This window comes from Macrotis lagotis, chromosome 6 (assembly GCF_037893015.1).
Source record: "Macrotis lagotis isolate mMagLag1 chromosome 6, bilby.v1.9.chrom.fasta, whole genome shotgun sequence".
NCBI lineage: Eukaryota > Metazoa > Chordata > Mammalia > Peramelemorphia > Peramelidae > Macrotis > Macrotis lagotis.
Genome location: NC_133663.1, coordinates 15,872,007 through 15,887,429, shown reverse-complemented (window position 1 = coordinate 15,887,429; position 15,423 = coordinate 15,872,007). Strand labels below are relative to the sequence as shown.

Sequence of the window (15,423 nt, the reverse complement as noted above, 5' to 3'; positions counted from 1 at the left end):
ATGTGGGAAGTGAGACTGTTTTGAGTGAGAATAGTGCACAGCACATGTTGAAGAGACATGCAAAAAGCTTACCTATAACAGCAAGGTCCTCAATTCTTCTTCCTGCCTTCAGTCTTTTCTCTGATCTGCTTCCATAGGCCGAGTTGAAAGCGACCTCACGGATGCCATCATTTTATCACTAGCAAGAGTCAGAATCTGAAATCAGGTCTTCCTGATCCACGTAATCATTGACTTAAAAACCAAAAGGGACTTTAGAGATCAGATCACCTAGACCAACTCCCTCCATTTACAGAAGAGGAAAGCAAGGCCCCAAGAGATTGGCAAAGAGGCAGAAGCAGAATTCAAACCCACTCTCTCTGGGTCCAATTCAAGCTCTCTTTCCACAGCATCAAACCATCCAGTGCTAATAAATGTTTGTTGAATTGAACTAAGCAGATTGTCCTTTCTGCCCTAATCCTACAAAATAACTTCAGGGTAGATAGGAGGTCATCTCAGAGGGAAGGCCCTTGGCCAGCAATGGTTCCCATTACTGAGAAGTCAGTCAGTGTCAAGGCACATAGCTTGGTAGGATTATTCTATATAAGAACTGTCAAATCCCCCTTCCCTCCCCATAGCCCAGTATAAGGCAGGAAGGGATAGGTCTATGTTAGCTCTCCCTATGTCCTTCAAGTAAATATTCAGTTCTGAAAGACTATCTATTAAATGATGACAGGGAACAGGAACAATGGAGATACCTAAAATTAGGTGAATATATAAGAATGTGTAGGGATTGAACCAGTAGCAGAGAATGAAGGGTTCTAGAACCTTGGGAGAGGAGCGAAATGTAGTATTTTTGTCCTTCTGGTTAGAAGGGAGACAGAATATGCACTGTTATGTAAGTACATGATTGATTGAAGCTTGTCTCTCCCATTAGAGTATGAGCTCCCTGAGGGCAGGGTCTGGCTTTTATCTTTCTCTTTCCCCAGCAATTAGCAGCGCATCTAGAATCCCATGGGTGCTATGTTCTTATAAATCCTTGCTGACTGACCAACCCCAGCCCTAAGGATGATGGGCATGCTGTTCTAGAGAGTTGCCACTAGATGGCAACTCTGACCAATTTAGGGAGCATGGAATTGTGGTCATTTCTTCTACTGTTTGATCTTTTGAGAATGCAAAATCATTCACTTGCTATGAAGTTGATATTTATGACTTTTTAGATCTTCTGGAGACTTCCATTTGTCACAATTACAATTAGCTGCTTAAAAAAAGATCTCCTTTGCAGCAGCCCTTCCAAGAAACCACAAGACCAGGTGTCTTCTCTCTGTCCACTGACCTTCATCTCCATTGGCAAAACCAATGGAATTTTCCTCCCAGTCCACAAGTAGAAGTGAATGTTCTCCTCGTGGAACTTAAACCCTGCCCCTTTGTAAATACTTCACTCGCTGCCTGAACGGTACAAACCTGTGAAGGCTCTGTAACAGCCCTTACAAAGCCCTGGACAGCTTCCCCACTGAGGTTAATTAATAAGCTCAAATGTAAAGGCGGGGAGGGGAGGCGGCTAGTCCAGGAAAGAGAACTGAGAGGGGCTTCCCTAATCACTTTAATGAATAACTGGTTTCTATTCAGTCTAGGCAGTAGCTGCTTCACTATGGGCATGCTAAACTCCCTTCTCCCTTCCTTATGGAAGCCTCCTTCCAACCAACTCAAATGTCAGAGGACCTTCCCTTGTTTTGTGACTATTTGCTGTCTAAGCAGGAAAACTCAGAAAACCTCTAACTCCTTAGACTTGATTCTTCCATTCTTTAACTGAGAATTTCAAGAACTCATCAGAAGGGGATGAATACAGTTACCAAATGCACTAGACCTAATAAATGGAGAATAATAATTGCTTGTGAAGAGGTCAAGTCAATGCCATAAAAATGACAATTCTTCCTAAATTGATTAATTTATTCAGGACCTTATCCAGGGGTATTGTGGGATTCAAATAAATAAGATAATGAATGTAAAGATAATAAATATAAATTCCTGTCATTATTAGTATTTGGAGGTAGCTAGTTGGCTAAGTAGATAAAATCCTGTACCTGGAATCAGAAAGATATTAATTCAAATCCAGACTCAGACATTTACTAGATGTGTGACCCTGGGCAAGTCACTTTGGGGGGGGGGTTAAGTGGCTTGCCCAAAGTTACACAGCTAGGTAATTATTAAGTGTCTGAGACTGGATTTGAACTCAGGTCCTCCTGACTCTGGGGCCAGCACACGATCCTTTGTACCACTTAGCTGCCCCTGAACAAGTCACTTATCCTCTGTTTGTCTTACTACTGTAGAATGGTTTGCCCATTCCAGAACCCTTGCTGAAAACAGCAACAAACCATGTGGTCCACAGGCTCACAAAGAGTTGAACTTAACTGACCAAAAAGTATTATTATATATTATTATGATTAGTCTCCAGGTCCCAATTCCCCAGTTCGGTGATGATTTATTCAAGGAGTATTCACCTGCTTAACTCAAGTCATGTTTATAGAACAATACAAAGGTTTGTCAGTAAATATTTAACAATCAGACTAGGGGTAGGGCTATGTATCCACATAGATTTTTATGTTACATGTACATTATTAACATTTTATTAAGTTTAGACAATCAGCAAAACATAAAATCAAGTCTTTATTTGTAATAATAGTTCATTTCTGAGATGTAAATGCTCAGACAAAAAATTTAACCATCTATCCAGAAACTGTTAGAACTGCCTCCCTAACCAAATCAATCACCAAGAAGTTAGTAAAATGATGACTAAAGATCAAGAATGCCAAGGAAAAATAATGGTGTGGAAAAGGGAGAAGAAAAGATGGCTTCATGAGACCTGATGTCCATTAAATCAAAAAGCCAACATTGTCAAAATTATTTGCTATAAAAAAAAATAGAAGATCAAAGGAACAGATGAGGTTCCACAGCATACAATAATCCTGGTAATCTAGTGTTCAGCAAGCCCACTGGCTGTCTCTGCTACTGGGTAAGGACACTATTTTGACATAAACTCAACAGCAGACTGGCAGAAATGACACTGTCCCTCTGATCCCATCTTATGCTAAGGTAATAATTAAAAATAAGCTAATAGCTAGCATTCCTGTAGGTTTGCAAAGAACCTTATGAAAGTTCTTTTATTTTCTAAATGATCAGCTTCCCACAGAGACAAGATTTACTCTGGCTTCACTCTCTCGGGGTCAGATGTGCCACGTTATACTCTTCACAAGGTCCTCTGGGACTCTAAAGGACTCTCTTCCTTCTGCCTTTAGCTCAAATAAGCATACCTTGTCCCTGCCTCCTTAGGAAGACAATACCCGGCCAAACTCCTCAGGTCTCTAGGGAAGGGGGATTAGTTTGGTCCAACTCAGTTTCTAATTATCAGTGGACCCATCCAGGTCAAGTCCAAGGCTGGCAGTGCCAGTTTTTACTGAGCTAGAGTCTTGGACGCATGTTCCTCAGTCTGAACTGAGAGTGACCTGACTCAGATTCCCGGAGTCCTGATCTCCTTTGCTCAGACCATAGATATTCCTCTCCTTGCGCCTGGAATGGATAAGAACAAAGGAAAAGACCTGGTTTTTTGGGAGCTGGCTTTGAGGCCCTCTACTCTTACAATGTGAAGTAAATGAAAGAGATTTTCACCAAGCTTCCAGTAGATGCTGAGACAGAATATTTTAAAGACATCGATGGTTCTGGCTATGCAGTCAAAAAAAGATTTAAAAAAATGCTGCTTCCAGGCGAGAAGTATAGCCACCTACACTGCTTTGTCCAGACTATCCCAATCTGCTTCTTTCTGCCTTCCAGATGGATGATTCCATTTTAAGTGGTCTAGGCATGGGTCAAGCTATCTGCTATTACAAACAAATGATAATATCATAAACAAATTAGGGGAACAAGGGGAAAAAATTACCTTTCAGATCAATGAATATGGGAAGGACTCAGGACCAAACAAAAGATGGAGAGGGTCTCAGAAAGTTAAATTTGAATTACATAAAATTAAAAGATTTTCATAAATACAAAACCATGTTATCATCATTCAAAAGAAAACAACTGAGAAGAAATTTTTTGCTGCAAGTTTTGATGAAAGTATAATTTCTAAGATATATAACTGATTCAAATTTATAAGACTAAGGACCTTCCACAATAGATGAACAATTTAGACCCAAACAATTAATAAATAAAAATTTTGAAAGTTCTGAGGTTCCATCTCATACCCACAAACTTAGAAAAGTTAACAAAAAGGGAAATGACAAAGAGCTATGGAAGGATAGCAATAATACTAATGAAGTGATGCTGGTAGAGCTGATAACTGGTGGGGCCATTCTGTAAAGCAATTTGGAATGATGCCAGAAAGTTACTAAACTGGGCATTCCCTATGACCCAATGTGACATCTAGCTGGCCTGTACCCCAAAGACATCAAAGAAAGAAAGAAATTACTCAAACAATTTATAACAGCTATTTTTGTAGTGGAAAAGAACTAGAAACTAAAGGGGTTCCTATAACTGGCGGTTTCTGAACGAATTCACTTATATGGATGTCTTGTTACGGGACTACTCTGTAGTCAGTAATGATGAAAGGGTTAGTTTCAGAGAAGCCTGGGAAGACTTGTATAGACCAATGTAGACTATAATGAGCAGAGCCAGGTCAGCAAGTCTACAATAACAGCATTCAAGTTTGAAAGACTTAAGAACTTTTGTCATTTCAATGATCAGCTATGAACCAATGATAAAAGATACTACCCCCTACCCAATAGAGAAGTGATACGCTAGAAATTCAGAATAACATATATATTTTTAAATAACACGTAACTTTCCCTCAATTATATATTTAAACTTTTTTTTTAATTTTAAGTTCCAGATTCTATTCCTCCCTCTCCCCCTCCCTTCTTCCTAAGAGAGCAAGTAATCTAATAACACATACATTTTAATTTTTTTTAGGTTTTGGCAAGGGAATGGGGTTAAATGGCTTGCCCAAGGCCACACAGCTAGCTAATCATTAAGTGTCTGAGGCCGGATTTGAACTCAGGTCCTCCTGACTCCAGGGCCGGTGCTCTAGCCACTGGGCCACCCAGTTGCCCCTCTAATAACACATACATTTTAAACAGTCAATGCATGCATTGGTTTTGCTTAACTATGTATATTTCTTACTTGAGTTTTGTTTTTCATTTTTTTCACATTAAAGAAAAGGTAAGGGAGTTTGTTAATTGGGGGGAAATTTTTTAAATTTTGCCAAGGAACAATTTTAAGATATCTGTTAAAAAAAAAAATAAGTAAAGGGGGCGACTAGGTGGCGCTGGCCCTGGAGTCAGGAGTACCTGAGTTCAAATCCAGCCTCAGACACTTAATGATTCCCTAGCTGTGTGGCCTTGGGCAAGCAACTTAACCCCATTTGCCTTGCAAAAACCTTAAAAAAAATTTTTTTAATTAAAAAACTCTACCTATTGAATAAAAGAAATTTTAAAAATTTATTAAACATTATGTTTTATCCTAAAAACTGGAGATGGAAATACAAAAGAGAAATAGTTCATATTTACAAAAAGTTTACATTTCATTAAGGGGAAACAAAACACATATAGGGAAGTTGGGTCCAGTGAAGGGAGCTTTGGTCTGGGGAATCAATGAGTTGTTACATAGGGCAATTGAATGACAAAGCTGTTTCAGAAGCAATGGACAAGTTTGTTTGCTTCCTGCATGCAGAGGTGGGAGTAGAAGAAGGGAGAAGGGATGGAGTGACAAGTCTGGAGGAGGAGAGTGAGGCACGGTCAGCTATGAGCTCCATCCATTGGTATCAAAATCACCATTACATTAACTCTACCCAGTAAGGCCTGGGTTCAAGTCCACTTCCAGCACACCTTAAGAAAAATCACTTAAACCCTGTGCTCTGAACTAGAGGTGTCAAATGTGCATTGGCTACATGTAGCAGAAACATGTATGACCCAAGTCAGACTAAATGTATTTGGGATATATTTCACAAAATACAATAAAATCTAGAAAACATCACATTTCAAAACTAATAAAACAATATGTGGCCCCTAGGAATCCTTATGAATGGGCTTAATGGTACGGGTTTCTACTGGAATTTGACACCACTATCTTGATGACTCTCTAAGATGCTAAATTGCCGCAGGATTACCAGTCTGCATTGGTAAAAGGATTCTTCTCATCTGCGAGGTTCCTACATCAACAAATTGTCTCACTTACTCCTCACAACAATGCTCTGGGATAGATGTTGCTGTTACTGCTGTTCCCATCTTAGAGATGAGGAATCTGAAAAGTCAGGGTCACACCTCAAGTCAGTTATCAGAATAAGGGTGCAGTGGAAAGAACACTAAATTTGGTTTGACAAGTTTGGAGTCTCAAAATCTGAGTTCAAATCTTAAATCTCTCCTTACTGTCTGTGACCTTGGGAAGTTACTTAAGTTTTCTCATCTGTAAAATCAGGATATTGGACTAGATGGCATCTAAACTTCCAACTCTATCTCTTTCTTTCCTCTCTCCTTTTTTCCTCCCTCTTTCCCCTCTTCCTCCTCCTCCTCCTTCGCCTTCTTTCTTCCTTCCTTCCATCCTCCCTTTCTTCCTTCCTTCCTTCCTTTCTTTCTTTCCTTTCTTCTTCCTCTTCTTTGTTTCTTCTTTTTCTTCTCCTCCTGCCCCTCTACTTCCTCCTTCTCCTTCTACTCCAAATACCCCTCCTCTTCTTCCTCATTCCAAAATGGGGTCACAAAGAATCAGATGTGACTTAAATGACTGAACAGTTTGTAATATTAACAAAATCATATGAAACTGGAGTACAGAGTTGGGGACAGGGAAGAGAGAGATTACTGGCAGAGTGAGCTGATTCTTGAGTCCCAGAAAGACACATGACCCATGAGCAGATAATTTGGTCTTCCTTACAAAGGCCCTGAAGGCTGACTTGAACTGATCTTCCTGAAGCATTTATTATTTCAGTTTCTGGTTCCCTATTCTCTGATTCCCCAATCAGATACCCTGATAGCCATAGAGCTCATATCCCCCATGTCTGAATTTTTGGGGGACTGATTCTTTGCTCATACCCTCTTTGTCTCCCTTCACTCCACCTCCTTCCAATTTCTTGCATCTGACCCTTCATCTCCTGGCTCTGAGCATTTTTTCTGCCTGTCTTCCAGGCCTGGAATTCTCTCTCTCCTCATTTCCTCCTTCTGGCTTCCCTGGCTTCCTTCGAATCTAAGTTTAAATTAGAGCTCTTCAAGAAGACGTCCCAGTTCTAAATCTTTGTCCTTTCCTCTGAGATTACCCCACATTCATTCATTCAATATTTATTAAGCACCCACTCTATACCATCCTATATATGTCATTTAAGGATGGTAACTTGCTTATTGCTTCCCCCCCCCATTATACCATAAGCTCCTTAAGAGGAAAAACTGTTATATGCCCCTTTTTTGGTGTCCTTAGTGCTGGGTAAAGTGCCTGGAACATATTCAGTATCTAATAAATTCTTAGATTTATGATTCCCTATTCCCCAGTCATCCCCTCTTTTCTATCTTTCACCCTCAGAACAAAATCCCTGGGATATCCATCCCCCTAAAGAACCAAGTAAGCCTGTGCCAACCTCCACCACCACCCCCAATCTTTTTTAAATAGCTAAGCTTGCAAAGAATGAGTCTCAGTTCTTCTAATTTGTAAATGAAGCCTCAGCAGGAGCTTTTAATAACTACGTGAACTTTATAAAGTTATTTCACTACATGGTTCTAAGTTTCCCCATCTATAAAGCAGAGGCAGAGGGTGAACTAGGCAACTTCTAACTCTGGGTGTAACTATCTGATCTCATGATCCTAAGCCCCACAAATTTAAGTTAAATTCCCCATTAACCAACATCTGAAAAATGTCTTAGGCAGAATGATTTAAAATTAGAAAATTGATCCAAAAACCAAGGCTCCAATTTTTGCAAATTTGGTCTTTTAGAGTTTCCTTTGAACTTTAAAATGTCACACTTCATACAATACAGGATCCTCCACAACTTTCTATATATTCTGTCTCCAACCTCATCACCTAGAGTCACTTAGCAAAAAGGGAGAGGGAGCATTGCAAAGGTCGAGGCTTTCAGACATCCATCAGTCATGCTGCCAAGGGGATGACATAGAGGTTCTCAGTTGACTTAGCCTCTCCATTCAGTGTAGTCTTAGCCACCTCCATTTGGACCGCAAGTGAGAGATCCTGCCTTAGCCTCTCTCTTGTGACAAGAGTTAGCCTGTAATCCTGGGCTGGTAACAGCAGCCCTGAAGACCTATGAAAAATGTACAATGTGGTCATAACAGATGACCTTCTTCCTAGAAAAGCAATCCATCCACATTAAACATTCATGCCTACGTTCTCCTCTTGCGTTCTGGCCCTTCATTTCACTCTGGGTCAGTTGATGGTGACGGGGATAAACTTAAGTCTGCATTTTTCAGATGGACCCATTTGCTGGTGCCCCCTCCCCCTCTAATTACTTTGTTTTTACTTATTGATGAACATGAGATAATCTAAGTAAACCTTAAAGAGCTATCAAAATGTTAGCTAGAATATAGGATCAGCATTGAACCTGGAAGACCTTTGACATCATAGCCAATTCCTTAGCCTCCAAATGCCACAGGAAACTCTAAAGGGGACTCAATGGTGTTTCCTTCACCACTGAAATCACAGCTCCAATACTTATGTCCATAAACACCTTGAGGATAGGACTTGCTCTGTTTCCTTTTTCTTTATTCCACCTTATTTTGTATAACTGGCAAATAGACAGCATTGAATAAATTATGATTGTTAAATAAATAAATGAAATTTCTTGTCTCAGATCAAATGATGCATCATTGGAATCAAGTCAAGGTAATTAATAGGACTAAGTAAATAACAGTATCTTGAATAGAAGAATGGTGGCAAAATGTGGCAAGGTCTTTTATCTCATTGAATTCTCCAGTGGATCTGCAGCCTTTTCAATTAGAAAGCAATTTGCCAACCCATCTAGACTTGCCCATCCTATACAAATCTTGTCAGTGTTTTTCCCAGATTTCCTCATAAGCAGTCTACTGGATGGACTAGCATTCTTCCTTCTTTCTCCCAATATTACAAGGGGACCAGGGAATTATCCAGGCTCTCCCATTATTATCTTCCTCCACTCTTGCCCTTTGATAAAATCACCTTCTCTTCCTCTTACACATTCCTTGATGACATCCTTTTTTCTTGTCCCTCTAAGAAGTCCTTCATTACTTGTATGTTATAGCCTATTCTTATTCCTCACAATTTCCTCAGTACCCTCTGTGGGGTTTTCACCTTAAGCCTACAGAAGTAAGAGTGTGATGGAACACAACCTATAGTATGATGTTGTCATTATTGGACCTTTTGCTTTCCTAAAAAGCCCTGGGTCAGCAACAGGACTTTGTAATTTCCTGAAAATAATGTAATCTGCTCTTTCCTCCTCTTCCTGTTCAATATTAGATCCATCTTGATTGTCTATAGTCATTACACATACGAATGCTGTCGGATAAACTCAATGGGATATTCATTCCCTTATAATATTGTGACATTGCCACACTGTACTATGCTCTTGGAGAGTACAAACACAAGCTAAAACAAACAAAAACAGTTCTCTGATAGAACTTACCTTCTACTGGAGGAGATACAATAAATAAATAAGGAAGGATATGCAATACAGTCAGGAAAGAGAAAGAACATTAAAAACTGATCATGATGGGGCAACAAGGTGGCACAGTGGATAGAGCACCAGCCCTGGAGTCAGCAGTACCTGAACTCAAATCAGGTCTCAGACACTTAATAGTTACCTAGCTGTGTGGCCTTGCGCAAGCCACTTGACCCCACTACCTTGCCAAAAAAAAAAAAAACTGATCATGAGTAACTCAGAGAATAGTATGTTGATTTTAGGAACTGATGCAAGGCAAAACAAGCAGAACCAAGAGAAGGTACATGACAATGGTAATCAGGTGAATGAAAACAACTCCAAAAGGCACCAAACTCAAGATAAATAAAATGACCATATTGGAACCATGGGGTAAGGAGCTATCAAAATCTGCCTCGAAATCCAAGGATTTTTTTCCATCAAACCAATATACCCCTCATTGTATTTAAAGCATATATTCATGTGTGTGTATATATGTGTGTGTGTGTGTGTACATATATATAAATATAGCACCTTGGATGAATTCTCTATAGATAATTTATGGAAATAAAAGGACAAAAATTTGCTCAGGATGAGAAGATATTTGAGACATTTGACTTTCATCAGCAGAGGGAATGTTCACAACAATAAGAACATGGAAACATCAATGGATAGACATATTTGATATTAATGTATGTATGACTCTAATGGCTCTCTACAGACTGAGAATTTATATATATATATATATATATATATATATATATATATATATATATATATATATAATAGCAGCCTTTAATGGCTCACAAAGCATCTTAGCCACATTATTTCACTTAGTCGTCAGAAGAACCAGATAAACTGGTATTATTCTCATTTTATGAGAAACAGAGTCATTCAGGGCCAAGTAGCTAGGAAATGGGAGAATTGAAATTCAAACCAAGAGAAGTAACATGCATGATATGGTGGGAAATAAGAGTAGGGGACATGACTCCAAATCCCAACTTTGAGTCTCACTAACTGGTATTTGATGTATGGGATTTACCCTCTCTGGGTCTGAATATCCTATTGTGTAAAATTAAGGGGTCAAACTAGATGATTTCTAATGATCTTATGGCCCCAAATCCAGAATAGCAGACTTCATTCATGGTATCTCCTCCTCCATACACCTACCACTTCCCAGTGCTCTCTTCTTTCTTGATCATTCTCAAGCCTATGTATACACTGTTTCCCCCACAAGTAGAGCATAACCCCCTTGAGGACAGGGCTGGTTTCATTTTTTCATCTTCAGCTGTACCCACTGCCTAGCTTCCTACTTTCGTGTGATTAACAAAAATCTGTTTCATTCATTCATTGAATCAAGACTGGCTAGAATCAGTATGTGATGAGAATCACAGGAGGTGCTATAGGAGATAAAAAGTTGTGGAAACTAGCATGATCTGGAGGGGGCAGGGTCACCTTCAGAGAAGGGTTGGACATATTTTGGCAAGCAATTATTTAAGTAATTGAAAATTTAATAATTTCTCCTATGGGGGAAGGAATTTCTAGGTGGGAAGGAATGATGGGAGCAATGTCTTAAGGTTGAGAATGAATGTGACATGCTCTGGCTCAAGGAATAGAATACTTTGAAGAGAGAACTCCATTGGGAGTAGACCCTGGCTTCACCACTTACTAGCCCTAGGAGTCTCATTTCTTCCATCCTCAGTTTTCCCATCTGTAAAGATGAAATTGATAATATAGATAGAGGTAAAAGTTATTAATAAGGGATCCTGCTTCAGTAATTAGAAGTCCAGCTTTAGAATCAAGAAGTCCTGGGTTCAAGTGCTGTCTCTGGCACATAAAACTATAAAACCATGGCTAAGTCATTCTTCTCTCAATTTCTCCCAAGTCCTACTCTGAGGTGATACATTGCTGCTCTATATTAATCCCAGGAGTCCCCTTCACTGATGAAATCACAGGTTCAGAATGAAAGTAATCTGTATTATCTATATGAGACAGCATTTTCAGTGGTGAAAGAGCCTAAGAAAAAGGAAGTTTTCTACCAGAAAATCTTTTACAATGAAATAATGTCTAGATTATAATAGCAACAAATATGAAAAATCAACATTTTAAGGGGAAAATATAAATATAAATACTTGTTTTCTAACTAAAATAGAAAAGCAAACAGTGGACAGTCTCCAGAAACAAGAAATATATTGAGCACCAAGTAAATGGAGACATTTCTTGTTTAAAAGAAAATGGGGATACACATAACTGACAATGGATATTAATTGTCCAAAGCCTCATTAAAAGTATGCATTCATTGCTTAAAGTCAGTACTGTCCCAAATAATCTGGACCATGTAACCTCCATAAGTAAATATACTTTATCACAACAGCAGTGTGAGGGTAACTTAGCAAGGAGTCTTCCTGAACGGTCAGAGACTTGTTCATAATGAAGCAGAGTCCCTTCTTCCTGGGTCTTCAAAACAAAAAGATGGTTTTCTGAAAGGGTATAACTGGGGTATGAGGTCCTGACCTTTGCTCCAGTTCAACAAATTTAGAGGCATTTGCAGAACTCAAAGTCCTTCTGTAGAAGAAATCATACTAAGCACAGAGAAGGCTAGAAATAAATTATTAAAGCAAGATGACCCTTGTCTACCCTACCTCTTCATCTGATGTACTATGTATGCTACTCTGGAAACAGTTTGCATGCTTACTTCTAACAGAAAAACAATTCCAAGTTTTCTCTCTCTCTCTCTCTCTCTCTCTCTCTCTCTCTCTCTCTCTCTCTCCCACTCTTTAATTAACTCTATAAACCAAGGAAATTGCAGGCAGAGGATCCTGGAAATACTATTCTTCATAATAAGATCATGGATTTATAACTGAAAGGAATCTCAGATGCCTCTGAATCCAACCCCCTCATTTTTACAGATGAGAAAACTGAGGCTGAGAGAGAAGTGAAGTGATTTGGTCAATTTGACACAGAGTATAAAAGTCTATAAGGCAGGATTGAAACTCAGTTCTCTCTGACTCCAAAGCAAAACATAAGCCCAATGATCAGAGACTATCTAAAGAAATCTTTTCTTTTTCATTTTAGACCTATAATTTCATGAGTGGGGAACTCCTGGAAAGTCAACTTCCTTGATACCATCCCAAATCACATGTGAAAAAGTCATTGGAAGGTAAATATCAACAGAGTCAGAAGCTGTTTCTAGCTTCTCATCTTAAAGAGTTTCCTAGGACACAACAGCTAAGTTACTTTGTCCAGATTCCTACAACCAGCATGCTGACACTGAGACTGACTCTCTCCTCTCTACTATCCTGCTGACAATCATATGTATTTAAATTTAATGGAAGTATCACTGGGTCATAAGAATTAGTGTACATGGAGAATTGACAGAAATATGGGAGGGTCACATTGAATTTCTAACAGAATGTACCTAACTACAATGTAGACTTGAAGATAATATGAGAGAGCAAAACTCAGCTAAACACAACGTACAATATTGATGACATGCTATCCATGTTAAGACACTTTCCATTTTTGCTAACAACAAAAGTGTATGTGTGGATGTTGTGTGTACATGAATATATATGTATTATATGTGAAAATAGATGGGTAGAGGCAGCTAGGTGGTGCAGTAGATAGAGCACCAGCCCTGAAGTCAGGAGGACCTGAGTTCAAATCTGACCACAGACATTTAATAATCACCTGGCTGTGTGGCCTTGGGCAAATCACATTAACCCCATTGCCTTGCAAAAAAAAAGAAAATAAATGAGTAGATAGACAGTTAGATGGAAGATGGATAGAGAAGTTGTTGCAGATGATGGATAGATGAATGGAACAATAGAGAGATGGATGAAGGGATGGAGGGATGGATGGGTGGGTGGAAAGTATAGAGATAGATTAGATAGATACAGAAAACTGAAAGAGATAACTGAAGATAGATAAGATGGATAGAGTGATAAATGGAGATAAATTAGAGATAGATAGATAGGTAGGTAGGTAGATAGATAGTAGAGAGAAAGAGAAGATAGAAAAATAGATGGAGATGGATAGATAGATGAATGAATGGAGCAGTCAACAGACAAACAAGAGGATGGATAAATGAGATTTTATTAAGTGTTTAGTATGTATCAGGAATTATACTAAGCATTGGCAACACAAATACAGGTAAGTCAGTCAGTTCTTACTCTGAAGGAGCTTATATTACAACAGGAAAAATTAAGTCTGAGAGGTGCAGAGCACTGGGGAGGGAACCAGTGGGGAAGGAATCAACAAGGTAAATGGTTGCCCATCAGAACCAGGAGACTTAGAAAGGAGAAGTCACTCTCCTGGAAGGATAGAATGAGAAAAAACTATTGTTGCTCTTGTTGCTCACTTCCCCCAAAAGGGAGATCCCAATCCATTTATTTCTCTGACACCTTGTCCTTAGCCAAAACAATCTATCTAGGTGGAGAGGCAAGTCTTCTGACTTCTAATCTAGAGTTCTATCCAGAGCACCATGAATTAGGACCTACTGTTCCCCTCTTAGGAGGTTACATTGAATGGTCTTCAAACACTGTTCTTTGCTGGGGAACCTCAGAGGCTCTCTGGTCTAACCTATTGTTTGGAGATGTGTCCTTTGAGTCAAAAGAGAAATGTATTAATAAAAAAGAAAGTGTATTAAGTTGAAACAAATTGGATGAGGACAGAGGGCACTTGAGAATGCCAACCTAGGGGCTCAGGGAAAGAGCAGGCCTCTCTGAGGAATGCTCACAGCCAGGTCTTATTTGAAAGATGATCCTGCCATCTCCTTGGAAAGAGCTGAATAGCAAGCCAGTGAAATCAAACAAGCTGTAAAGTTGGTTCAGATTTCATCAGGCATCCAGCCCCTTGGGACTCAGCTTCTGTTGTTCTGTGGGACTGCTTGCATCCAACCATTGGCCACAGTATGTGTGTGTGAGAGATGGGGGGAGGATGGGGGCTCTGGCCTCTGCTGAGGGATCCTTATTCCTCTATAGACTTGGCCATCCCTAATCCTTTCCTCTTCTCTCTTGAAAGTGAAGACTTAGAAATAAGCACAAATTCAGATAAAACATCCATAGACACTATGCTATTAGTTGAACTTTCATTACCTCTAGTTTCAAAAGAAATTTCTGCGTAATTTGATAGAGAATAATCAAATAGAAAGAATGGCCCTTGAATCCCTTCTAGTCTCTCAATGATATAAAAAGCTGTTTAGGTCTTGCTGAATATTGCCTATTACAGACCTGTAGCCTGACATATAACAGGCACTTAATAAATGACTCTAGTGGAAAGATAGTGACAAAAAAATATTGTTGCTCTTGTGTTACCCACTTCCGCCTAACAGAAAGATCCCAATCCATTCATTTTTCTGACACCTTGTCCTTACCCAAGACAACCAGAATCACATCAAGGCAGTTATCACTCACTCCCTTGCAAGTTCACAAGACTCGAAGAGTAAACAAGCTGATTTACAGACCAATGAAGCCAATTAGGGCTTGTTCAGAACCTTGAGACCTAGTAACAACTACCAGAGCTGCCTAGAGCTTCAAGGGCTGGACTGCTGCCCAGCAGCTGTCCTTGGTACCAATCTCCTGATGACTTCCTGTTGGTTCCAAAGTGATTTTTCTAAAAGATCTGACCATGCCACTCCTCTGCTCAATAAACCTCAGTGGCTCCCATTCATCTAGATTCAAATTGAAACTGCTTTTGAATGGTCTTCACAACCTATCTCCAAGCTACCTCTCAAAGTCGACTCCTACTATAATAGGCTTACCAAGGTGGCTTTCTTGCCACTCTTCACAGACTATCCT

At 39.4% G+C, this 15,423-nt stretch overlaps 1 protein-coding gene across 1 annotated transcript in view; it reads right to left on the bottom strand.

Annotated features, from left to right (window-relative positions):
- KCNAB1 (potassium voltage-gated channel subfamily A regulatory beta subunit 1) overlaps positions 1–15,423 on the bottom strand; it is a 490,100-nt gene that overhangs the window by 466,077 nt on the left and 8,600 nt on the right. The window contains exon 2 of the mRNA XM_074190799.1: positions 73–178. The gene's annotated coding sequence lies outside the window, so the exon portion shown is untranslated. The remainder of the gene's footprint in view (positions 1–72; positions 179–15,423) is intronic.